The following is a 27,102-nucleotide window of genomic DNA, read 5'->3' as shown; positions in this document are numbered from 1 at the left end:
CCCACTGCCATTGTTTGTTGGCGTATTTATTTGTTTGTTTTTTCCCTCAACAAGGCAACATGGGCCTGACATCCCTTCTCAGAGTAGCAATTACATATTTGTTTGGCTGGTGTGTGGACCACAGCCCAGAGCAGGGTGTGTAATCACCAAAGTACAAAATACACACTTGCGTTCTACTACTCATGAATCATAGGAAAGGGGGAAAAAGTCCCTCTGATTGGTTTAGGGAGGGTGTTGGCTAGTCTCCGCCATGGTAACAGCTTTATGGGATGTGACTTGCAGTTTCCTCTCTCACTCTGTATTTTATTCCCCATAAAAAAGCAGTGGGTTAGCATTGCGTCTCTACTCAGGGGGACTGATGTATGGCCACTGTAGGGTGTCCTCGCTCGTCTGTTTGGAGGACTACATCTGAAGAGACAGAAAATGCTGTGTGAAAACTTTGTTGCCTCTGGTAAAAAAAAAAGTTTTAAAACCTACAAAATACAGTTTTTTCTTGCTAGTGTTTGACAATTGAGTTCCTCCTCAGAGCACAAAACCATTTTTGGGGGGATTTTCTGTTTAGTGTCTGTTAATGAGTGAGAGATTCGCCTGCAAAATTACGTCTGGGTCCTCAAACCCCAGGGTGCGTTTTTTTTTGCCTCTGTGATACATCACCATTGCACATGTTGATTGCAGCCGAAATTGGTAACAAACCAAAAGCTTCTTTTTTTTTTTTTTTTTTTTTTGAAAGACAAGACAGGAAAAGAGAAAAAAATAAGTCTTGAGAGATGAGCCGTGTGTTGGTGCGATTGAGTTTGTTTTGGAGAAGTGTAGTGTAGTTGGGCAATGTGCTTCATGTACGATAAGCAAAAGCTCATTTGCAGTTGCCACAGTCGTCGTTTCAGCACTCTGCAGACGAGGCCGCTCCACCACCACTTCTTTGGGATCTTCACGTTCCGTGCGGCGGCGGAAAATTCTAGAAACATTAAACGCTATAGCAAATCGCTTCTTAAGTATACGCATTACCTCTTCAGAATAGGTGCTTTATAGCCATTAGAATGCAGAGCTATTAAAATATGCAAATAGTCCACTTCACATTTGTACATGAAGCCCCTGCCGGGTATACTTGAGTTGTCACCTTAAGAAGAGAATATATAAGCTATTTTCTACTCATACAGTTTATACCCATAAGGTCATTCTCGAGTACCCTACACCTACACACTGAACCAAAATTGAAGTCACGAAATCAGTTACCTCCACTGAGTCATTTTCTACATCAATGACACTAAATAGGCGCAAGGTATTTATATTGATTGAGTGGGGGAAAAAAAAGTCAAACACATTTATCAATGGAGTTTAATCTCAGTTGCTTTCAATTGCACAGAAATCCATTGAACGGGTGAGAAAATGTTGCATTAACATCAGTTGACCGCCCAGCCTTCATAGGAAGACCAATACCGACGCTTGTTTATGTCTGAGGTTATTCCCGGCGGGAGCTGCCGTTCTGGTTATTAGCCGCGGTGACAGGTAGGCGTCGACTCGGCAGCTATCTGGCTGTTGATAGCGCGGAGGGGATAGAGGAGAGGGACCGATCCGTCTCTCGCCTCTGCTTTCCGGGCTCGGGCGAAATCCCTAGGCAGGCTAGCGGGAGCATCGACTTGAGTGGCTAATGCGATCAGAGGTGGGGAGGCTGGTGGGTGTGTGTGTGTGTGTGTGTGTGTGTGTGTGTGTGTGTGTGTGTGTGTGTGTGTGTGTTTGTGGCTGAGATAAAGTGATTGTGTTTGACTTGTCAAAGGGAGGCAGGGGAGATGTGGGGTTGTGTCTCGCGTCAGCAGCTGCCGATGTGTCACTCTGCTTTGAGCTTCCTTCTCCAAATCGAAGGGAAGAGAGAGATGAAGAAAGTAAAAGACAGAGAAGAGAGAGGGAAGATGCAGCAAAAGAATAGACAGAGTGAGAAGAAAGTCGGGGGAGGAAGAGGAAAAGAGCGAGGGTGTGAAGTGAAAGAAAGCGAGTGAGTGAGAGAGAGAGAGGGACTGGGAGAGAGAGAGAGAGAGAGAGAGAGAGAGGGAGAGCAGGAGGAGTGTTAGCATAAAGGAGAGAGTGTTCCTCAGGGTGCATGAATCAAAACCCCACTCCCCTCATCAGCAGAGCCAGAGGGGGGTAGGCATCTTTGATTAGACTAAATTAGACATGGATTTCTTAGGCTCCTCTCAGCAGAGGGCCTGATCAATGCTTGCCTTCCTGAGAATACGGCGGAGGTGTGTGTGTGTGTGTGTGTGTGTGTGTGTGTGTGTGTGTGTGTGTTCATTCATGCATTAGTGTGCCTTTTTCCCCTTGCTCTCAAGAAAAAAACCTGAAATCAGAGGCACAAGCTGTTTCAAAGCTGATTTTTGTGTGAGGCTTGTATAAGGGGAACTGGTTCTGAGCACATGTGTGGTGAGCGAGAGTGTGTGTGTGTGTGTGTGTGTGTGTGTGGTGTGTGTGTGTGTGTGTGTGTGTGTGTGTGAGAGAAAGAGAGAGAAAGAGAGTATGTTTATTAAGGCAGTATGGCTGTAATGGGGGTCATGGTACCAGAAATCAGCTAGGGTTGATGTGTGTGTGTGTGTATGTATGTGTGTCTGCGGTGTGTGTGTATATTTGTGTGTCTGTGTGGTGTGTGTGTTTGTGGTGATGGGGGGGGGGGGGGGGGGGGGGCGGTGTGTGTGTGGTGGTGGGGGGGTTGGAGGCATCTTGGCTGGCCTGTCGGAGGGGTTGGTGGTGTCCGTGGGAACAGGTGTCTGAGAGGAGACGAGAGAGGACTCCAGGGCCCTTCTGGGAGTTTTTCATCGCTCTACCCATCTGGCCACTTGGTATTCCACACGGGTTTCCTTCCGAGTCGCCTTTTTCTTCCTCCAAAAGAGGGGAGAGAGGGAGGGAGATGGAAAGAAAGAGAGAGGGCGGGAGAGGACGAGAAAGAGAGAGGGGAGAGGAGTGAGAGAAGAGAAGAGAAAATATCCTGAGGTGGGCCTTGTAGGTTTTGGGGGCTAGGCTAACCAGGCACTGTGGAGGCCAGCCATTTTGGGGTCCTCGTTCGACACGAAGTCATGTCACTCTGGAGAGAAGCTCGTGTAAAATAAAGAGTGTAAGAAGTTTGAAGAGCGAGAGAAAGAGCGAACGAACAAGCCCTGTCTGGATTTTGTTTTCGCTACAAGCGGCGCTAAATGGGTCTCCTGTTTCCCTCCCGTCGGAATGAAACGCAGTTGATATCACCTTTCACACAGACATCACCACAAAGCCACAGCAGCATGCTCTTCCTCCGGATCTACGCTGAATGAAAAATTCATATTTCCGACATGAATGACATTTTATTCTCTCTCTCCCTCCCTTCCTCTCTCACAGCCAACACACGCACACACACACACACACACACGCACACACACACGCACACACACACACACACACGCACACACTCACACACACGCACACAGACACACACACACACACACACACACACACACACACACACACACACACACAGACACACACGTCTTCTTCACGCCCCCCATTTCCCCCTGTCGAAGTGAGGCAGGTGCGGGCTAAAGACGACTTGTCCCGGTAATTAGCCTGATTTGTGTCTTGCTCCCCGAGGAGCCGTGCTCTATTCGTCACCACCTTCCGCTCCGCCCGCCACCGCCACGGCGGCTAACAATAGCATTAGCGCTACTTCACCGGGGCTGTGGAATTTGCCTGGGTGGGGTGGAGTGGGGTGGGGTGGAGTGGGGTGAGTGGGTGGGTAGGTAAGGGAGGGGGGTCATGCTTATCATGGTCAGGAGATGGGAGAGGAGAGGAGAGGAGAGGAGAGGAGAGGAGAGGAGAGGAGAGGAGAAAGGGGCTTGATATGATTGTGGAGCGGCTGCCTGTAATTCATGCGTCTTCTCTGTGTGAGGGGAAATGAGAAGATTAAATGGAAAATTAAGGGATGGAGGTTTGATAATGACGGGTGCCTGTTCCTCCTGCTTCCCCCTCTTTATTCCCGCAGAGCAACACACACACACACACTCACACACATCCGCATTCACACACACTCTTAGACAGACAGGGAGAGAGAAAATCTCATATAGTTCAGCCAAATTGCAGATTAAAGTAATTGTAATTGCAGGACAATTGCCCTCTCCCCACCCCACATAAATACCTGTCACACACACACACACACACACCTTGCATGCTAACAGACAATATGAATTTATGTCTTTCCTATCCACCTTAGCCATTGTAAGGCATGGACAGAGGCCAGAGAAGCACACGCATTCGTGTACCCTCTACCCGTCTTCCTTTGTGTTCTCTCTCTCTTGTATGCGTGACAAAATTCTAATTAAAATAGCTTCATTGGCATAACTGTTGCCAAAGCAGAGTGTTACATAAAAAAAAAAACTATAACAACAACAACAACAACAACAACAGAAGAAACAGCATAGATACAACAATCAACATTGAAGCTAACTGGGAAGGAGCACACAAACATGAACACACATGAGTGGTGTTCACATTCTACAAACCTAAGATCAAACCGTAAATGGTGAAACTACTCCCTGTCTTTCAGGTCATGGCAGGCTGTGACACACTGAGCAGCCAGAGGCACTGTTCGCCCCTCTCCAAGTGTTATAGTCAGTTGGTACTCATATTTGAGAATTTCTTCAAATATAGGGCTCTTTCTTTTTCTTTAATTTTTCACAATCTGTCTCGATCTCACCACTCGATGGCACCACTCATACAGTGACCACGAATGTGTTGATCTCTCGGTAGCCATGTTTTTTTGTATCGGCCTTTCTCAATTGCTAGGTTGTGGTCACTGAGCCTCTCTCTCTCTCTCTCTCTCTCTCTTTTTTTCTTCTCTTTATTCCACTCTCTCTCTCATCTCTATCTTTCTTGCTCTCTACTCTTTCTTTCACTCTCTTTCTCTCTCATCTGTCTCTCCCCCCCCCCCCCCCCCCCCCCCCCCCACCGTCACCGCCTAGGTGGTTGTGCTGCGTTTGGATGTGTAAGCTGTGTCCAGATACTGGGGGCTGGGGCGGTGATATGAGAGGGTGTTGAACGGAGAGGTAATGAAACAATTTCACACAACAGTCAATGCCCCGCGGTGCCAATCTCCCCGCCGTCTCCAGCGCACACCGCCACTGGAACTAAACGTCGAGCAGAGAGAAATTAGAGTCTGCATCTCAAGACTCCACATCAATCCTGTCTCTCCCACTCAGTCTCCCTCTCTCACTCTCTCGCTCTCTCTCTCTTTCTCTCTCTCTCTCTCTCTCTCTCTCTCTCTCTCTCTCTCTGTATGTGGTAGAAGGAGGAAGAGTGTATGAGAAGGGGAGAGAGGTAGAGAGAATGCTGTGTTTGAGAATGGTGGGAGAGAGAGAGAGGGAATGAGAAAGAAAGAGAAAGGGAGAGGTAGAGAATTGAGAGTGTGTGTGTGCGTGAGAGAGAGAGAAAGTTAGAGAGGATATGTGTATGTGTGTGTTACAGAGAGAAAGAGAGAGAGAGAAATAGAGGGAGCGAGTCAAAAAGAGAGCAGAGAGGATTGGCAGGGAGAAGTTGAGTGTGTGTGTGTGTGTGAGTGTGTGTGTGTGACGGAGAGAGAGAGAGAGAGAGAAAGGTAGAAAGATGATTTCTGTGTTTCTGTTCGTGTGAGAGAGAGAACAGTACAGGAAAAGACTATTTTTTTAAAGACAGGAGCAAATGGATCTGTGGGGAAGAGAAGAGAAGAGAAGAGAAGGACTCATCTCAAAAAGGCAGAGGAGAGGAGAGAACCCAAGAGAGAGCTTGTTGTTTGGTGACTCAGCTCTTGATCTGACAAGGCCCAACGTGTCATTGGTTATTCTGTCAATTGATTCGAAGGCCTTGAAAGTCAGAGCAAGAATTTTGATATCTAACTTCCACCATTACGACACTTGAAAAGTTCAGTGTTCTTTTTTTTTGGTGCAGAGTTGGTGCCGGATCAATGAACTACTGGATTTTAGCACTTGAGGCCCCCGGCTGAGAATTGTATTTCAGTGTTTTTTTTCCTCGCTCACCGGGTGCATGGACCTAAAGTGGCTAGAAATTCCAGTTTAATTCCAGATCTAGTCAATGGCTAGATAATGTAATTGACCTGTGTTGATTAAGCCAGAGAAGACTCATGTCTCTCGCTCTGTTTCTCTGTCGTTTCTCTCCTCCAGTGCTCCTTTCTCTCTGTCTCTCTCTCTCTCTCTCTCTCTCTCTCTCTACCCTCTCTCTCTCTCTCTCTCAATGTCTCCCCCTTCCCCCCCCCCCCTCTGTGTAGGCCTCCCTCTCAGCATCTCTCTCAGCTTCGGTTGTGTTTAATGGAGATCGATTCGGCCAGAGGCTTTATTAATGGGCCTTACAAGGCGGTGGGACGGTTTCACTGCTGTCTCCATAGTGATGGGTGGAGCCTCCCCTGCATGAGTAAATCTGTCAGGTGCTGTCGGACGCTCACGCTGCCGTCACGGGCCGCTCCTCAGCACCATGCAAATGGGGCCAGCCCTTTTCAGTGATGTCAAAAAAACTAAAAAGCTAATAGGAGAGTGAACACACACACACACACACACACACACACACACACACACACACAGACAGACAGACAGACAGACAGACAGACAGACAGACAGACAGACAGACAGACAGACAGACAGACAGACAGACAGACAGACAGACAGACAGACAGACAGACAGACAGACAGACAGAGGCTGCTCCTCTGTGCCATGCAAATGGGGCCAGCCCTTTTCAGTGATGACAAAAAAGCAAATAGGAGAGTCAAGACACACACACACACACACACACAGGAAGTCAGGAGATCTATCTGATAGTCCCTTTTTTGGGAGTCTCCACAGAGGTTCTGCCTATGCGGTGTTACTGTGTGAGAGTGAAATATCTAAATGCAGAAAAAGAGGCTGTCAAACTCTCCTCAGGAAGTGGTCATTGCTTGTAAAGCAGCCGCAAAAACCACAACCGTGCTTCAATTTCAGTATTAAACCTTAATCTAGAGGTCGCCTGAAGGAACAGATTGATTGGATGCCTCCTATGGCTTGCGACGGTCACTGCAAAGTAACCCTGATAAATTGAGCCAGTGCCAGAAAGGCATTAATCTCCCATCATTACGAGAGACTGAGGTCTGCTCAGTGGCAAGCTGTGCTCAGTGTTTATTATGTCTTATGCTGGCACACAGCCGTCTGAACCCAGCTCAAGATTTTTACAAGTCGGCCCTCTTGAAAAAGTCAAGCTGATATGAATTGTCACTTCTATGCGACTTTCCCAGTGTGACTTTTCCTGTGCGACTTTTCCTATGCGACTTTCCCAGTGCTCCGTTCCTGGCAAGTGCACACATTCCTCGAGACTCTCTGGGAAGCTGGGAGAACAGACGGACTTAGGAGGACCCCTGCATTCCTGCCTTCCTTCTCCAGCTCTCCCTCGTCTGATTTATCCTCTCCGCTCGGAGATAAATGCGGTCGGGGAATGTGCCGGTGCGCTCCCTCTTCCTTGTCGACGCAAAATTTATGACGCACTCGGACTCTGGGCCATTAGTCAGGCCAGTAGCGCGGCCCGCGAAGGGGAGTGGGACCGTCCAGAGGTCTATCATAGACACTTTAGTGCCACCTTCACTTCCCCCAATATATATCTCTCCCTCTCACTGCCTTGTTCTAACGTTTCCCCGACGGACAGGAGTGTGGAAGAACTATTAAACAGCACGGTAGCTTAAAACACTGCAGCCCTGTTCTCCCCGGCTGTCTGCGGCTAACGTTATTTATAGGACGGATTTTTCATTCTTTTTAAAGACTCTTTCACACTTGTCCTGTGCCCGACAGGCATGGGGTGGTTTTCGAGGTGTGGATGTGCAACGTATGCTCTGCCTTCGCTAAGCGCACTGATGATATGACACCTCCCGTCGTGGAGGAGCGGTAATGCCTGTCACCGGTAAATTAGCAAAGCTCTTCGTGTGATCGGTGGCCTGTGTGGGGGGTCATTTTTTTTCCCTTTTTAAAGCATGTACAGTTTGTGTCGAGTAAAATCATTACTTTACATTCTATTTCATTCGATGTATTCATTATACAGCACACATGCTTCTTTTTTCACTGTTTTACCATACGCTCCTTTTCAGAGTAACTGTTAGGAACCTTACTGTTTCTTTTTCACTAGCCTGACAAACATTTCATCTCATTTTCTGCGTATCGACTGAAGACTTCAGAGAGCTGCTGTCTGTGCGTCTCTGTTCAACTTGGCCCTCTTTCCCCGGTGTTAAATTAAGAGCTAGTCGTTCTCATCAGGTGAAAACTGAGATGCTACACCTCCCTTGACCCTGTTGGTTGTGGAAATGCTTGAAAAGGCTTTTCAATGCTAACAAGCATCTTAATGACCCGAAAACAAGCAGGAAGTCACAAGGAAATGTTTATTGGTACAGTTTCATCTTTTGTGGGTGGCTTGTCAAGGGAGCTTCAAAACAATCATCCTCCATGTCATCTTCGTTTGTTCTCACTCTCTCGCTTTCTCTCTCCTGGTTCTATTTTAAAAAAATGTTTTTTTTTTTTTTCTTGGCTCGGCCCGGAAAAACATGCCTTGTGAGACGCAAGCTCGCTTGGCATCGCCCGTCTCTGGGAAAGAGGCAGAGTTGGAAAGGGGGGGGGGGAAGCGAAACCACCACAAATGTGCTTCCAGAACGAACGCCGAAAAGGACGAGAAAAAGAAGCAGTAGAAAAAAAGACGAGGAGGAAGATGAAGAGGCAGGTGATGTGGAAGGACAGACAGAACACGTGTAGTGACGGGGGACATCAAAGCGCAAAGCGATCTGGGATATCCATAGCAGAGAAAGCCAAGACAAGCTGGGGGGGTGAAGCGATTGCAAATTGCCTCTACCCTACTGCGATTTCCTTTTCCTCGCTCTCTTCTCTTGTTTCGCTACTTCTAATTTTCTCCCTCTCCCTCTCTCTCGCTCGCTTGTTTATTTATGACTCTTTATTCTTCTGCACGGAGCTTCAGAGAGCCGTCAGAATGAGAAGGCAGCGGCTCACTGAAGTTATTTTCGGGGCCCCCTGCGTCTCAGAAGAGGGGGGCCCGTCAGCGCAAAGATGCGCGAAAGCCTCCTCCATCATCACTTACACACGCACACACACCCCACACACACTCACATATGTATAAATACACACATATACTGTACACACACATGCGCGCGCACACACACACACACACACACACACACACACACGCTCACACTCATACTCTTGTGTGTGTGTGAGGGATCACACAAATTACTGTGCAGCTTAAGAGTCAAGCTTGGGGATTGTGATCGGTATCCTGACATCAACCGTGACGCCCCTCAGCCCTCCTCTCTTCAAGGGCCGTGTTCAGCAATTTACCTCAGGACCACTCACATTCACCGCAACACTACATGATCAACTGCTGAAAATACACTCACATTCACCGCAACACTACATGATCAACTGCTGAAAATACACTCACATTCACCGCAACACTACATGATCAACTGCTGAAAATACACTCTCTTAGCTCATCCGCTCATGACATGTACACTCTGACACACACATACACACACACACACACAGATCTGTTTGAAGTACAGTACTGCTTGTGTTTTTGAGTTCTTCTACAGTCAGAAGGCAGAGCCCGAGTTAGTGAGTGGATTAGTGAGATGTGTATGGTGCCATGACAGCGAGGGCCCCTGACACCCTGCAAACACGACACACACCACACACACCACACACACCACACACACGACAGTCTCAGGGACCCCGGGTAGAAGTAGATGCCGCGGGGGCCGCTGCTGGAGAATGTGTATGACACCAGGGTACCTCTGTAGTTCTTCTCAGGGTCCTCAACAAGCCAAGGGCATTGGGAGACTTGTGTCCACATTAGGATGAGCTGTGTGAAGCATATTTCAAACAGCACCAGCAACATCACACACACACACACACAGACACAGACACAGACACACACTCTCACACACACACACTCACACACACTCACATACTCACACTCAGGAGTTGGATGCCCCTCCTAAAACAAACCCAAGGAGATTGTAACTAAAGAGATTATAAAACCTTTCACTCTCATATTTCACAGCACTTGGGAATGACCGAGACGGCAGCCAGTGTGTCAATAGTCAATAAAGACAAACGAATGGTGTGGAACGTAAACTGGGGGCTCGCTGGTGCATCCCTGGCCAGGGTGGAGTGGAGTGGATCCTGGCAGCGGGTCAGGGTTGCTCTTTAACACCGGACTCCAACACTGCCAGCCCCAGTAATGTGATCAGTACACACGCCAGGGAGTGAGCCAGGGAACGGCTGTGCAAAGGTGTGTGTGTGTGTGTGTGTGTGTGTGTAGCTCCTGGAAGTACAGCTACACAGAGGTGTGAGTGTGTGTGTTTTTGTGTGTGTGAGAGAGTGTAGCTATAGCTACAGCTATGTATATGTGTGGGTCTGTGTGTGTGTGTGTCTGTGTGTGTGTGTGTGTGTGTGTAGCCCCTAGCTGCATGTTTATGCGTGTGTGAGTGAATGAGTGTGTGTGTGTGTGTAAGTGTGTGTGAGAGATAGTGTAGCTCCTAGAACTAAAACTGCACAGAGGTGTGTGTGTGTGTGTCTATGTGAGAGTGAGTGAGTGTCGAGCTTCAGGATGCCTAGAGGCTCACCCAGGGCGTGCAGCAGCTCTCGCTTCCCCCCTCATGAGAGCCTAATGATGGGGTGCACTTCATGCTGAGACCCCCTCCAGCAGAGCCATCCTCCCAACCACCCATCCTTCACTCGCTCGTCTTATCTGAATGTGTGTGAGTGTGTGTGTGTGTGTGTGTGTGTGTGTGTGTCGCTGGGCAGGGGTTCTCTACTTGTTTGTTAGAACACAGTGTGGTAGATGCAGAGTTGGACCACCTGTGTTCAGTCCTCATGTTCAGCCCTCATGTTCAGCTTTCATGCTCAGCTTTCATGCTCAGTTCTCATGTTCAGTTCTGAACAGTTCTGATCTCTCTCTGTGTGTGTGTGTGTGTGTGTGTGTGTGCCTGTATATATTGACTGTATGTGTTTCTATCTAGGTTTATCTATCTGTATATAGGCTTATCTATAAGGCTTTATAGGTAAAGGTAGGCTTGACATTTATGAACACACACACACACACACACACACACACACACACACACACACACACACACACACACACACAGAGAAATGTGCTTCTCTCAGCTCCTCAGACTAAGCTCTAAATTCTGTAGGTTGGTGTTGCCTTGAGCACGCTGTAGTCCCCCCTTCCTGTACAGGTTGGGCCCATGTCTCTATGGCCTGACTAGTGGATTACCTAGCGGAGCAGCAACGGAAGCTCTGTGTAGCAGGACTCCCCCCACCCCCCCTCCCCCCTGCTGCAGGATGAGCCGGCTCGTTAATGGCCTGCCTCGCCCAGAGTGGCACAGGGCTCTACACCCCATGTGGTTTTAGAGGCAGCCTCCACCCTTTCCAGACGCGCTATCTGTCCCCGTTTGCGTTTCCACTCGCGCCCTCACTCACTCGCCGGGGCTGCTGGCTTATTCCACCCCGCACACTCATCCGCTGGGTGTCATTACCCCCGTGCTCTCTAATGCGCTGCGATATGGAAAGAGGAGTCATTTAGCCCGCGTCTGTGAGAGAGATGGCTTTATGGGTTTATGGGTTTGGGGGAGGGGGGGGGGGGGGGGGTGTTATAGCTTTTCGGGCTGGTAAATGCAGTGTGAGACATATGCAGCTATAGGTGGGAACTGAGGATGGATGGTGTGTGTGTGTGTGTGTGTGGTGCGAATCAAGTGTAATTTTGGGGCGGTGGTTGGGGTGATAGGGGGTGCGTGAGTGGCGCTGGAAATCTGGGAGGGGGTGGGGGTGGGGGCTTATAGGGAGTCACCTTGAGAGGACGGTGGGGGTTTCTGAATACACTCTCTCTCTCTCTCTCTCTTTCTCACTCTCACTCTCTCTCTCTCTCTTTTTCTGTCCATGCCCCTCTTGGGTGCCGCTGCCTGCTTCCTGCTCTGTCCCTGGCAGAGCGGTAAAATGGTGACCCGCGCCCGACCCCATCTTCTCCCATTGCCAGTCGGCCTAATCACGGGAAATGGAGGCTCGCTGCTCGGTAGGAGCAGATACCGCCTCTCACAGCCACTGCCCCAGCGGACCGCAAGCCAGGGACTATTAAATATAATTACACAAAAAAAAAGAGGGGTAGCGACAGAGAGTATGAGAGAGTATGACAGAGAGAGAGAGAGAGAGAGAGAGAGACAGGGAGGGATTTATAGAGAGACAGACAGGAAGAGGTGGTGTGTGTGTGTGTGTGTGTGTGTGTGTGTGTGTGTGTGTGTGTGTGTGAGAGAGAGAGAGAGAAAGAGAGACTGACAGGAAGAGATGGAGAGAGAAAGAGTGTGTGTGTGTGCGTGTGAGAGAGAAATAAAGGGACAGAGAGAGAGAGAGAAAGTTCTCGAGGGACTGTGCAGGTACTGGTGTACTTTATTTTCCATTATGGAAGCTTTTATGGTTGTTGTGATTACTCCTGAGGCAGGGCCGGCTGGTCTGAAGGGGATTTTTCTTCTATACTGTAGTTCTGGCATAACTTAATGAAACTTTGACAGGTCCTTGGCGTGAAAATAAGTCAAATAATTGCTTTCACACATTAATCACACCAAGTACATGAAAGTGCTTGTGCTGCCTGTAAAAAAAAAACTCTGTGCGTAGAGTCTGCTCTCCGCCGTTCCCATGGTACCTCCTAACCGAGTGTCGCTTGTTGTGGTCTCTCCCCCCCCGCAGGCTGCACGTTCGAGGAAGACTCCGACCCCAGCCTGTGCGAGTACCGCCAGGGCCAGGAGGATGACTTTGACTGGCAGCTCATGCGCACCTACAGCTGGCCATACATGACCTCCGACCTCCTGCGGGGTAAGTCTGTGCACACCAATTATCTCCCAACCCCCCCCCCCTCCCCCACCCCTGCCTTCTCAGCACCACCACCTGTTTTCCCAGCATGCATTTCTCACGCTCGTACAGCTGGTGCGGCCGGCAGCGGGGCTAGCAGGTGACGGTTAATTTGAGCCCACGACAGCCAAGCCAGGGGGATCACGCGTGACAACAGTCCTCGCACAGAGGGGAGGTTGAATTTCAGATGACACACACGTCACATCTCTGTCGACAGAAAGAGAAAAAAAGACGGGGGGAAAACAAACATTGGCTAGCCCACACGGCGTCACAAGCAAACAGGATTTATTCCACTCACACTGTGAATATACACTGACGTCCACCACAGGGTTAGTGATGTTTGTGCTTGTTCTGTGGAACGTACTGATGCGGTTGTACAAAGAACACTGCACTCTGTTGACTCGTGGATCACAAGAGAACACACCAACCCCCCTACCCAGAATGTGGCTGGAATAAAACATTTTGATGATACCTGTGGGTGAATGTGTGAGGTTGCCGCGAGGTGGGCTGTTACTAAAAGAAATGCCTCTTCCAATCCCGGCGCTGAATTATTCATTCAGGGGTCCGTTATCAAAGGGCCGCTGTGCTCCCACGGGGCATTAGGATGGTGCCCACAGACTCCCCGAGAGTGGGGAGGTTCGGGACAGGTCAGTGCTGATTGCTTTTCCTGCTATTTAGCCGAGGCTAGCACAAAATCCGGCATTTTCTTGTTTTGTTGCTGAATCTTTAATGTGCCTCCCCGCGCAGTCACGCAGTGAGGGTCTTTTTATTAGCGTGGCGGCTGGAGGCTGCTAGCGTTTGCTAATGAGGGCTAAATGCTTCTTTATGTGATGACTCTTCACTTTGAGGACCTATTGTGCCAGTCGGAGGAGGAGGAAGGGGCACTTTCTCTGCACTTCCGAATGACACGCTCACAGGAAGGAGTTCCTTTGTGCTTCTTTGTCTAACAGGCATCTACTTTAATTAATCACTTTTTTTGGTTAATTATTCATCTTCCAGATCTCTCTCGAAAGCACTTGTTCTTAGGTGAACACACACACACACAAGCCCACACACACACAAAATCTAATGCCATCTACCAGTACCACATTTTTGCGGACTCAATGGCTATTCACCCAGGTACCTTTCCCAGTGGGGGTGGGGTGGGGTGGTTGGGTTTTTGAGGTGGGTGGGGTGGGGTGGGGTGGTTGGGTTTTGAGGTGGGAGGGGTGGGGTGGGGGGCCTTAAATTCCTTCAAAGCCGCTAAAGAGACTTCAATTGAGACAACAGCTTAGTTTATCAGGCACCGGCGGGTCAATAGTATCGATCGGCTCCCCTGTACCACCAGCATATCAATGAAGTGAAACTGCAGGCCAACAGAACGAGCAAATGCGAGGGAAAGAGGGAGAGAGAGAGAGAGATAGGGAGGGTGTCTGTGAGAAAGTGAAAGAGAGAAAGACAGACAAAGAGAGAGACACTGAGAGACATCAAGACAGTGAGAGAGAGAGGAAAAAGGACAGGTGTCAGACAGGAGTGAGACTGAGGGAGATAAATAGATAGATAGAGACAGAGAGACAGAAAGACCGCAGAGAGAGAGAGAGAGAGAAGAAAGATGATGCAGTGCAGGTACGTGTCGTCTCCCTCAGTACTGTGATGCTGTGTTCCCAGCTTCTCTGCTGCTGTTGCACCAGCCTCCATCTCTGTCTCAGTGTCTCTGCTGCATACCAATGGCAGCCGATCAGCAGGTACAGCTGACAGTGGGACAGTCAGGGGACAGTGGGGCGCCTGGGCGCTGGCTTTGAGGCGCGGGCGTGCCCTGCAGTGGCACTGCCACAGTGACAAACAAACAGCTCCGCGGTCTTTAATCACAGTGTGCCACGGCTAATGCCCTTTCCCTCGGCCGCTGGTGACTTCCTGTCTCTTTGTCTGCCAGTTACTGAAGTTTTTTTATTTTTGAAGCTGTCGCTCTGTCTCTATCCTCTCCTCAGGAATAAACTGGCAGTTATCTAGTTCCATGTACTGTACATTAGAGCATTGGCATCAGCCTTGAACAAGACACCATTCTCACCCCACACCTCCACCCCCTCACCTCCCCATACACACATTCCTGGTTTCACCCACCTCCATCCCCCCCCCCACCCTTAGTGCCCACCTTGTGGAATCAAGACCAGTGGTGATCGTACCTCACAGGCGGTCAGCGTGCTGCTATCCAAACTTTAAACACCAGTGACACAGCTCTCCCCTCTTTTCCTCTCGTACGAGTGCCCCCTTGCCCCTCCCTCTATGCACCCCTCCACCCCCCACCCCCACCCCACAGAAAGAATAACATCACTGCCTTTGATGCACAGCACCTCTGAGCACAAAAAAATAACTAGCAGTGGCGGAGTGGCACTTTGCATTTAAATGGGAACATTAGTACAGAATTACCCCCCCCCCCCCCCCCCCCCCCCCCCCCCCCCCCCCCACAAAAAAAGAAAGAAATAAAGAACTGAGATTGGTCTTCTCATTTGCCTCAGTGCTGAGAGGCAACGGCGTCTTTGATGTGGTGTTGTAATAAGACAACCTTTCACCAAGGTTTTTCCTTTTTTCTTTTCTTTTTTTTTTAACCCATTTCCCCTCTCCTTTTGGCTTTGCTCTCCAGGAAGAAAAAAGAAAAAAACGGTGCAGGATGTTTTGAAAGGCTTTAGTGAATACATTAGCAGAATCAGGAGGACTTAATAAGCTCTAATAGAGGATTTAACAGTGTGTCTAACTTGTGGCAGAAAGGTGTGCGAGTTCAAGAGGTTTTTGCAGGCTATCTCCACTTTGAGCGGTGCCCTAGAACTCAGCACTCAGAACTTCTTCAGCCCCATCTTCTTCTCCATGCATATCAACCCTGCAATGAGACTCCAGCACCGTGCGGTGAGCCTGTCACACCAGATCCACACACCGTGCCATGCACTAGGCCTCCCAGCGAGTCGGGGAACTGCCAAAAAGTTCGAGAGAAAGCCAGGAATCCAGGCCAGGCTCTTCAGAAAAGTAACTCTCCAGGAGACACAAATCAATCACACCGTGCAGGAGTATCTGTTTCGCCCCCCGAAAGATGGCCGTTACTTTTTTTCCCCCCTCCCTAAGCAGGACAGCTTGACTGATGCCTCCTGAAAGGTTGGAAGGCTGTGTAGATTTCGAAGGAGACGGCGCTTGTTAGCCCTTATCGTTTGGTGAGGGGAAGGAGCCGGGGGAGTGGGCATCACCCCAACGGCTGTGTGTATCTGGGCTGCCTGGGTAAGCCTTAATTAAGCAGAAGGACCGGAGCGTTGAAAAGGAAAGAGAGAAAATGGAAGTTGTCGAGATAAAAAAAAAGGGAAAGTCTGGAACGGCGCAGGCAGCCTGAACACATTGGAAGATTCCAGAGTGATATGACTCACGTGACCTGAGAGATAGCAGCTACTGAAACACACATATACACACCCAAGTGCACATAAACTCACACACACACACAAACACACATGCACACACACAAACTTACATACACACACAGACACACACAGACACACACAGACACACACACACACACACACACAGACACACACACACACACACACACACACACACACACACACACACACACACACACACACATACACACACTTCCAAATGTTGTCCAAAAACTTGCCTTGATACTCTCACCTGGATGATTTCACTTTTCATTTGTCAAAAGCCCGCCTGAAACTGAACAGCCCGAAGCCAAAAGCCGAGAATCAGGAGTGGTTCGTGAAGCTCTACCTCTCCCCCCTCAGTCTCACTCCAGTGGATATGTGGTAGACAAAAAATGACATACCATTTCCTCCCTGCTCATTTCCCCTACAAGGAGCACACCATTAGAGCCTTTCAGTGCAGTCTCATCTAACTCTCCAGCTCTGCCTCATTCACATCAAAGACTGTGGACTCCACCAAAGGTGACTCTTCTCCAGCTCAAGAGACTCCACTGCTTGATTACTTGAGACCAGGCCTCTCATACCGCACCAGGAATGCGGTCTTAAGGATGCAGGCATTTCCCCCTCCCGGTAATGAGATTGCTCAAGATCTCCTCGTTAAGCCCAGGAGACTCTCGGCGGGCGCGAATCCCTCCTCGTTCTCTGGCCGGGGAGAGGTTGATTATGCTGACGAGCGTGGCAGGAAGGGGTCTGAGCCCCCTCGTGACCTTGCCTGGATGACTGGGAGTTAACGGCGCGAGTGGCTCTTTTTCAAAGCGCGCCAGAGGACAATCTCGGGCAGTCATCAATAGGCAGCATTATTCTGCCTTCGCTTTCAGAAACAAAAGGGGCCCCACCCCGCGTCACGACCCCGGCTTTCATGTTCCCCGAGTCCTGCCAGTGATATGGTAATGCATCTCCAGCCCTGTAATTAGCTCAACGATAATGACCCTGCTCTGCCGAGGCCCCGGTCGGACTATTAGCGTGAGAGTCTGCAGGAGCGGGAGCGGGAGCGTTCACTCCCAGTGGAGAGACGGAATAGGACGGCGCTCCGCCACCTCCACCCGCCCGCTGCTGCTGCTGCTCCTGCTGAGTCAATTCCGTCAAGGTCGCTGACCTCGAACTAATTTCCGGTTTTTCCGAAAAACACTGCCGAGACTGATGCATGGGCCAATTACGGGCAGGGGATGCTGTGGGGGTTGTCTCCATAGAAACATGGCCAGCCCTTTGCAGGGGTGACTGGTGCATTTTTGGAGTGCTCTTGTAGGCAATTTCCTCCCAGCGTGCCTACACTATGACCCTGTCAGGTGCTCCAGTTGAATGCTCTCCGGAGTACACAAAGTGGGCATGATGAGGAAGGTCTCTGTGACATTGATAATATAATAGATGGAATGATTCCTTGATCAAGTATTGTGTTGGATTTGCTTTCAGGACAGAGTGTACACAGACACACACACACACACACACACACACACACACACACACCAGACCAGACCAGGTTAATCAGGCCATAAGAGTCCTCCCGCTTCTGCTCCATCCTCCTTCAAAATAATTGGCAGGCGTGGATGCCCATCTCGTGGGAAGGAGAAATCTTAGTAGGTGATTATGGAGCGCAGGATTGTCCCAGAGCCATACTGCTGCCATGGTGTCTATTTTGGTTACGGCTATAATGTAAGATGTAAGAATATATATAAGGCGCCGTGTTTGTTTGTTTTGATCTGTTTTCAGATAGGATAACTAATGGGGGGGAAAAGCTTGTCTTGGATGAGTCCTTGTAGCACAGGGACATCAGATAGAAGATGAGATGACATCGCTCAGGGTCCTCTGTGCCACGGGTTGATACAGGGACCAGCTGCAAAGCTATAATCACATTAAAAAAAGGGGGGGTTGTTTTTGAACAACTTGAGAACTTTTCGAAAACAAAGTTGAGCTGCTTTCTCCTCCTGGGCGGTTAAGTCTATTCCTGGCAAAAATTTCCATAACCTCCTGTTGTGAACATCTTGCTGTCACAGTAATTGATATATAGGTGCCAGAGCTGAGCTGAGCGTTTTGCATTTGCATATTATCCGACTAATGAATGACGTGATAATGAAAAGCCAGACCTCCGTGTGCGTGGAGGGACTCAACTTGACGGACGACCATTTGAATAATGCGCAATAGGCACTATTCAATGCCAAGCAAGGCGAGTCATTCGCAAACGCTCTCCGAGAGAGAGAGAGAGAGAGAGAGATGGATAACATACACACCAGAGCACCCCCTCCACACGTCTTGACCTCCATACCTCCCACGTCAGATGAGTCGATGCCCCCTCCTGTCTGCTCCCTCCTGGGCGCTCATTAGTAATCTGGCCTTGCGGGCGGTGCGCTGCCGTTTACGGTGAGGCATAGCTATGTGGTCTGCGTTCTCCAGTTATCACGCCTCTGTATTTTTCATGCCTTCGTTGTTAAGAATTTATGAAATTGACTGTTGAGGGAGGCTACACAACCGTGGAGCTGGAACTTTGCTCTGCCCACATTTAGCTGTACAGATGTATGTCTCATGCAGTAAGTTTCAACGTAAGGATCGGTCAGAAGTCAGAAGTCAATTTAGATTTGTACACGAGCAGTTTAAAGTAAGTGTATTCATGTGAATAACAATGTGGGGCCTTCAACAGGAGTTTATCTACTCTGTAGTCTACATAATGGACTGTTTACCACCATTGTATGTTGAACAAAAGAAATAAAAATAACAAGCACCAAACTTGAAATGAAAAGTTTGACGCATATTTCCCGAATTTCAGTCTGTGCCCTAAAATAGCTATAATAATAAATAGATTAATCATTGAAAAAGAAAATAAATAAATGAACAAATGCCTGAATGATTTAATCGTGGTTTGTTTACAAGCCAGGTACATCTGCTTGAGGCACACTGCACACAGACATCTGGTTAGTTCCCCCCCAGCGCTCCCTCGATAGTTCCGGAGTCTTCCGCAGTGCTCGACAATTGATTGCTGTGACTCTGTCCCAAAAATGCGGCCTCTCACGCTCCCCTTATTCCAGTAAGAATGAATACTCTGATTAATGTAATTGCCTCTGCGAGTGTCTGGCCTGAGGAATATTCTTTGTACAGTTCAGTCGTCTTCACCCCGCCTACCTCTGCATGGCACTTAATTAGCACCTCCCAGAACGCTGCAGTTCTCCGTCAATACTACTTATAACGAGCAGGCTCGTCTTGCAAATGATAGCATGAGTCTTCGGAAAACCGATCGCGACCTGGAACAAATTGTTCTTTTTAAGATCTGCAAGGGAAAGTAACATTAGTTCAACACCCTTTCAGAGGAATAGGTAAGGTGAAATGACTCAAGATTAGTCAAAAGGGATCTTCATTAGTTGAGTGTGTAGAATTTTCTTTTCAAAATGAAGTAGTGTGACAAAATGCCCTCATTTCAGCTGAGCATCTGACTGCCATACTAATGAGTACAGGATTACTTGTGTGGAGACCCAGGGGTGATGCCCAATAGGGTGTTTCCTTCCTCTGTAGAGAAGACACATAGAGAAACACAAATAGGACAGGAGGAAATGAGACACACTGTACCTGCCACCCTGAAGCATGTGAGTGAGGCTGGCACAGGTGATGCATCCTGCAGTATCACACCTGAAGTGGTAACAGTAACACAGGAAAACTGAGAAGGTAGCACTGCTGTGGCTGACATAAATCATGCTGCTCAAAGCTCATTACGCTTCACGGTTCAACCATTATCCCACAAAACTCCACAGTATGTATCCACAGTATATATAGATAGACCCAAAGTTGTTATTTCTCTAACATACATCTTGCCGCATTGGATTACATTATAGCTAGTACCAATACTGTACCAAATCCGATCGTTTTTGTCCCTAAAAGATGGGAACATAGTGCCCAGGTTAAAAACTACTGGAAGTCCCCTTTAATGTTCATGTGCTCCTGAAAGGGTGTCTCTCAATTCTGTCATTTTCTTTCTTTCTTTCTTTGCTCTTCTCTGCTCTCAGTGTCTTGCTCGCTCTCTCTCTTTCTCTTTCTTCCCTCTGCTCTCTCTTCTCTCTCTCTCCCCTTCATGCTCTGTTGAATGTCTCTGTCGTAAGCTAGTTTCGTGTGTGAAGGGGGCCATTTTCCTTGTGATGGGGGTTAGTACATACTGACATGAGAGACATGGCACACTCTGGGTCGTCCAGAGACGGCTGCCTCCCTTCCGACCGCGGCCCCAATCCGACCGTAATCTGCTGGGTCTGAGCGACACCAGGGAAAAAGGGAAAAAAGGTTCTGCAGTCAGAGGCTGTCCTGGGCAGGCCTTTGTGTCTAGTCATCGTGGCCGTCTGGCAGAGAAGGGCCATTAGCTCTTTGGTCTTGATCGCTTTCGTCTCTGACGGGCCGCCTGTCAGAGGTCTGCTTGACTCCACAATCTCGCTTGCTATTACTTTCTCTCTCTCTCTTTCTCTGTCTCTCTAATCTTTCACTGCACTCCATTTCTCTGTCCATTTATGCCTGCTTGGTTTTCTCATGGTTTCTGTCATAATTTCCGTCATGTTCTTCTCCACCTGTTGTGTTGCTTCCCCCACCTCTCTCTCTCTCTCTCTCTCTCTCTCTCTCTCTTTATTCCCCTCTCTCTGTATGTCTGTTTGTGTTTTTTCTCAGCTCGCCTATCTTCCCCTCTCCTCTCCTTTCCTCTCCTCTCCTCTCCTCTCCTCTCCTCTCTCGTTTTCATTTATTCTCCTCTCCGGCATTGTGAGCTGAGGCAAGGCAGCCGCGTGGAGACGATGCTGCTTCTGCTGCTCCTGCAGCTGCTGCTCTGCCGCCTTTGAAGGCTGCGGCTGTCTGAAGGCCACGGACGAAAAAGCGTCTCGATAAGACCAGAGGAAGAGGAGATGAGGAGACGAGGGGGAGCCGGGGGGGATGATGATGAAGGAGCGAGGAAAAATGTCAGGCGCATTGAAAGAAAACTCTCTCCGACTGAATCGCGTTTCAGGTGCAATCAAGGAAATGTCACGAGTCTGAGGCCTTTTCTCTCCACCCCCACCATTCCCCATTTTGACTCCCACCTCCACCTCCCCCTCAAGAATCGAGAGCACATTCTCCCTTCTGTACAAAATGTATTCAACACGTGTCCCTGATATTTTTGCAGGGGAAATGTTGACAGAGCAAATGGCGGGCCGTGCTGTCTTTGCTCAGTGCGGCGAAAGATGATTAAAAAATGTGGGCTGTGTGTTAACTATCCCTCACCCCCCCGGACAGAACCTGCTCGCAGCAGCAGCAGCAGTCGTTTCAGAGCCATTGTTGTCCTTGTCGATTTTCTCTGTCCACTTTTTCCCTAAGTGAAAAGAAACCCCCTGCTGTTTCAAACTGCGGTGAAATCCGAAAGCTTTTTTTTCCTTTCTGCGTGTACGAGAAATGGCTAAGCGAACTCGGCAGGATCGTTTTTATCGTCCTCCCTTTGAGTCGCTCATCAGTCTCTCCCCTCGTTGTGGCTAGAGAAGGCTGGGGGGTGGGGGTTGGGGGGGGTGGGCATGCCGTCGCTTTGTTCTCCCCATGCTCTTGATTCATGGCTGCTTAGCAGCCTAATTAAGCCGCCGGGTCTCAGGACTTGGGTACTCTGGGCTCGGACACACAGGCCAGACTCACTGTGGCCGCTGCCAAAACTCCTGACCGCCAGCAGTGCTCAGAGAAGCACTGAGGGAGAGCGGTCGCGGTTGGTGCACTATTTGTAGCCTTCCAGCAAGAACACAGCTACTGGGACGCCCCCTGTCTGTGTTTGGCACAGTGGTTCTGGAGAGGGAGTGAGTATGGCTAGATCAACTGGTAGAGCTGGGTGCTAACAACACCAATGTCTTAGGTTTGATGCCTAAGGTTATGGTTATGGTTATAGTATTTAGCAGAAGTGTTTGTCCAAAGCAACTTTTGTTGTAAGTCTTTTGCCTTTTGACTTTTGTGTGTGACCTAGGGAACAAACACACACTGATAATAATGTAGATCTTCACAATACACAATACTTCCCGTCACTTTGGATGAAAACAGCTTCTAATCTAAATGACTAAGTGTACTGTATATGTAAATTGAAACTGAGAGAGTACCGCCAACACAGAGAGAGAGAGTGAGTGAGACAAGAGTATTTGAAGCGAATGACTAAAGACTATTGAGTTGAAGAATGAATTGAGTTAAAGAAAGGTAGCAAGGGAGTCTCTCTGAGAATGGTAGTCAGATAGTGATAAAGAGAAAAGTTGGAAACAAGAGCATAGCAAACAGGTGGAGAAACTCTCACACACTCTATCTGCTGGTAATCCTTCTGTGGGAGCCCCTGGCTGGGGGAAGATGAAGGCTCGACCGCAGGCTGCATCTCCCTCTGCGAAAGTTACAGTATTAACACACAAGGGCTAGCTACAGCAAGCACTCCTGTTTCTACCTCTAAAGTCATCTGTGGAGAATGGAGGCTGATTTAGAATCTGATGATGATGATGATGATGATGATGATGGATCATGGATGAAATGTAACGTTAACCACCTGAATGTGATCACTGTTTCAGGTATTCACTCTAAATTCAATGTTTATGTTCTCTTGCCTTTGTTCTACATGAGAGCGTCCTAAGACCAGACCTCTCAGAGCTACGCAAGTATGTAGTGGTTCAGGGCAGCATGGTGTCTTAGTTGACCAGGCGCACTTGATCAGTGAGGATAGTTTTGTCTTTGTTGTTCTCTCTGGCGAGTGACATTGTCAAAGGTTTTATCAGCAAGGCAAGTCTGCAAGCTGTTAGCTAGTTTGCTCGCTAGTTTTAGACAAAATAAAAATAGAGGTCGAATCGTGGCTGAGTGGGTGACCTCTAGATCGGCTGTTTGTCTCCACTGAGGCCAGACTTGAGGCGGGCGCCGGCAGCGCCAGAACCAGGCGGTCGGGTCAGCCAGCCAGTCCGCTCCCAGGACGTGGGCTGGAACTTGAACACTGACCCGAGGAGGAGTTTGCCACCCACCCAACATGTGTCACACTCGCTTCACTTCTGTCGGAGCAAGAGAGAGACGGGGAGGGGGGGGGGCGTAAATGACTGATCGCTCGAGAAGCACCCGCCCCCACAAGCTTTCTGTTTACTGCAGAGTATAGAAAAGAACCAGAGAAGTTCAGAGCAAACTTTTTTTTTTTGCTTCTTTCAAAGGATAAAACAAAACTTTTTACCAGAAGCTTTGTTCAAAAGTTGAGTTTGACCAATTAGATGTGCGCTGATACTCTCAAATCAGAAATGCAAAGTCTCAAAGTCTCTTATCTTTGACATGCAATTGGCCGACGATTCCGTGTGCTGCTATTGGCTGACTTGTCTTGCTTCATTAGGAAGGATTGTGGGATGTTTTGCGGGTTCGAGGCGGCTGACTGTTGCCGCCTGGCAACTGCGGTGTCTTCCCGCTCGATCCAAGGGGGAGACAAGAGGGATTCATTTGCCAAATTGGCGGATAATTAATTGGAGAAGCGGGACTGTGTAATCCGGCATTCTTTTACCCCCCTAACCTCCTGACACCCACGGAAAGGCAGACCCAGGCACTTCAAAGAACAGAACCATCAGCAGTAGTTAGGGAGTGGAGAAAGTATTTATATATATATATATATATATATATATATCCTCTGCTGTTTCTTCCTTCCTCTATCTTTTTCTGTCTCTCTCTGACTCTCCCTTTATCTGTCTTTCTCACAGACTCTCTGTCACTCACTCTCTCTCTCTTTCTGTTTCAGTTTATAACTTTCTCTTTCTCTCTCTCTACCCCTCCCTTCTTCCATCTCTCTCTCTCTTCTCTCTCTCTATGTCTTGGCCTCTCTCTCTTTATCTCCCTCTCTCTCTCTCTCTCTCTCTCTACCCATTCCTCTTTTACCCCCTCTCTCCAGCAGCACATAGCCAGGGAATGAGATAGATAAAGCAATTAAAAGTTCCCTTCTGTGAGGTTATACATCAAACCCGTGGCCTTGGATCCTCTGTGCTAGGGAGAGCCAGAGGTCTGCCACTCACGGCTCCTTCAGAGTGCCGCTTGTGTAGTCAGCTTTTTTACGAGCGCGCCACACCGCACCGCTCCGCACCGCTCCGCACCGCACACCATACGCGGATAAAATGGACCTCATCGGTGCAAGCTGACAAAGCTCCCCTCTCTCTCGTGCCCGTGGCTCAAGGCAAAATATTTAGCACAGAGAGGGAGAGAGAGAGAGAGAGGGAGGAAAGGCAGGAAAGAGAGAAAGGGAGAAAGAGAGGATAGACTCTGTCATATTTCATTCTCTGTCTGTGCGGTGTATCCCGTTTTACATCCAAAACTCAGCCTTCTAGAAATATTTTCTCTTTCCTTCTCTCCCTCCCTCCCTCTCCTCCTCTTTACCTCTCCCTACCCCCATCTCTCTCTCTTCCCTCCTCTCTCTCTCTATCTCTCCCCTTCCTATCCCTGAGCCTCAGTTCAATCCTCATTTCTCCCTACACCTGTGGCCTGTGTTGGTAAGGGACGGATTAGTGCAAAGCACGGGGGGATTAAAACGCCTGAATATCCATGAAAGTCTAATTAGGCTTTTAAAGTTGAAGACATGAGTAACCCTCTTTGCCATGCATTTTTAATGTGTTTGCCCTCTCCTCGGAAAAAAACAGAGGGGAAAATCCTTGTGTAACTAACTCGAATAGCAGCCGACTCTAGAGCCAATCTAGGCCTGAAGTGGTGCGAGTCAAGTCAGAGATGCGTTCAATTTGGCAAACAGAAGCGAATGTTTGTGCCCAACGCGTTTTTCTTTGAACTTGTTTTTTTTCTGTAAACATTCCAAATTGTTCGATTTAAACGGTAACCCTCAATCCTGCGTCCATGTTTGTTCGCTGAGAAAACTACCCCCTCAGACCGTCTGTGTCTGTGTTTGAAAATGTTCGCTGTGAACTCAAATCAAACGTTTGAAAACGTTCACGAATGCATTTTGCTGTTGTTTGCTATTTTGAACACACCTCAGATCAGAGCCAGAGTGAGCTAAGATCCTAAACATCTTGCCATTCCATTCCATTCCATCCACTCCCGGGCACTGGAACAATAAAGGAGAACATATTTTGAAAGCGATACTAACATGACTAACATACTAACACAAGCAAATGACCGAGTGGAACTAAGTATTGAGAGTAAGTGTAAGTAAGTGTGTAAGTGTGCGTGGCAGGTATATTAAGTGTGTGTGATGAGAGAGAGAGAGTGAGTGAATCTTTTTGTGTGTGTGCGTGAATGAAGAAATTAATATCTGAATGTGACTCTCTCTCTCTCTCTGTGTGTGTGAATGGGATTCTATATATGTGTGTGTGTGTGTGTGTGTGTGTGTGTGTGTGTGTGTGTGTGTGTGTGTGAATGAGAAAATGAATATCGGAAACGTGACTCTATCTGTGTTTCTGTGTGTTTGTGTGCTCATACTAGACAGAAACTAAGGCTGAAGATGCATTTGGGGAATTTGTGAGGTACATTGGTTTGGCACATTCTCCAGTTAATGGCTATTCATTGCCATGTTCGCTGCCATTACCCAGACTCCATTACTAGCTGTAGTTGCCCATTGTTTCACTCTATTGACTCTCTCATGGAACCAAAGCCTATCACAGCTGGCCGTAATGTTGCTCTGGGTGCTGGCACCGTACGGGAGGAGCAGGGAGGCTGTGTACATCAACCAAATGTGTGTGTGTGCTGGTGGAGGTGGTGTACACCATTTAGAGGAGGACATGTGTGCGTGTGTGTGTGAGAGAGAGTTTATAAGTGTGTGTGTGTGTGTGTGTGTGTGTGTGTGTGTGTGTGATGATTGATGAGCTCTCTGCTCTGCACTCACAAGGGTGGGTGTGCTGCATCCCACATGCACACTCTCAAACACATATTAACACACACACACACACACACACACACACACTGTCAAAAAACACATTAACACACGCACATGGTCAAACACACAAAGACACACACACATACACACACACACACACACACACACACACACACACACACACACACACACACACATGCTCAAACACACATGAACACACACACACACACGCAATCTTCAAATTTTGACACATAAAGTATTCATATTCATTCGTACACGTATCAGAGGATAGAACATGTTAGCACACGTGCAGCATATGTACATTATACATACATGATCCCATGATGTATAAAAGAAAGAATATACGTGAAATATACAGAATTCATTGTGGATAAAATGGAGAGAGTCGACATTCAAAGTAGTTGCTTGTAGAGCAGCAATGAGCAAGGAAGCAATGAGGCAGAAAACGATGTCAGTGATGGCATTCGTTTATATTACGGGTAAATAGGCTAGCATACAGTCTGCAAATGTGTTATAAGCAGAGTAGAATTTGTGAATAATAGTTTGGTGGAAGTGGGCAGCTGTAAGCAGAGGGTTTCTGCAGGTAGATTCGGCGTAAAGATTTAGGCAGCATCCCACAGTGGAGATAGTTAGGAGTAGGAGGGGGAGAGGAGTTGCTTTATATGTATATATGTAATTATAGGTTATGGTGATGGGGAACAGTGATGAACCACCAGCATTAGACAGGTTAGAGGTCAATCAGTCAAAAAGTATGTGTGTGTGTGTGTGTGTGTGTGTGTGTGTGTGTGTGTGTGTGTGTGTGAGTGTGTGTGTGTGTGTATGATTCTTGGTTGGGAGAGTGCATAAATGTATGGGTGGTGTGTGTGTATGTGTAAACACACACACACAACACACAGCACACAGCACACAAGACACACACACACA

The 27,102-nt window shown here is 48.4% G+C and overlaps 1 pseudogene; it reads left to right on the top strand.

Moving 5' to 3' along the window:
- Positions 1–27,102, top strand: part of LOC116224918 — a 143,221-nt pseudogene that overhangs the window by 36,531 nt on the left and 79,588 nt on the right.

Source organism: Clupea harengus, chromosome 19, assembly GCF_900700415.2.
Source record: "Clupea harengus chromosome 19, Ch_v2.0.2, whole genome shotgun sequence".
Lineage (NCBI taxonomy): Eukaryota > Metazoa > Chordata > Actinopteri > Clupeiformes > Clupeidae > Clupea > Clupea harengus.
Note: the sequence above shows the minus strand (reverse complement) of the source record. Positions and strands in the feature narration are given on the sequence as shown.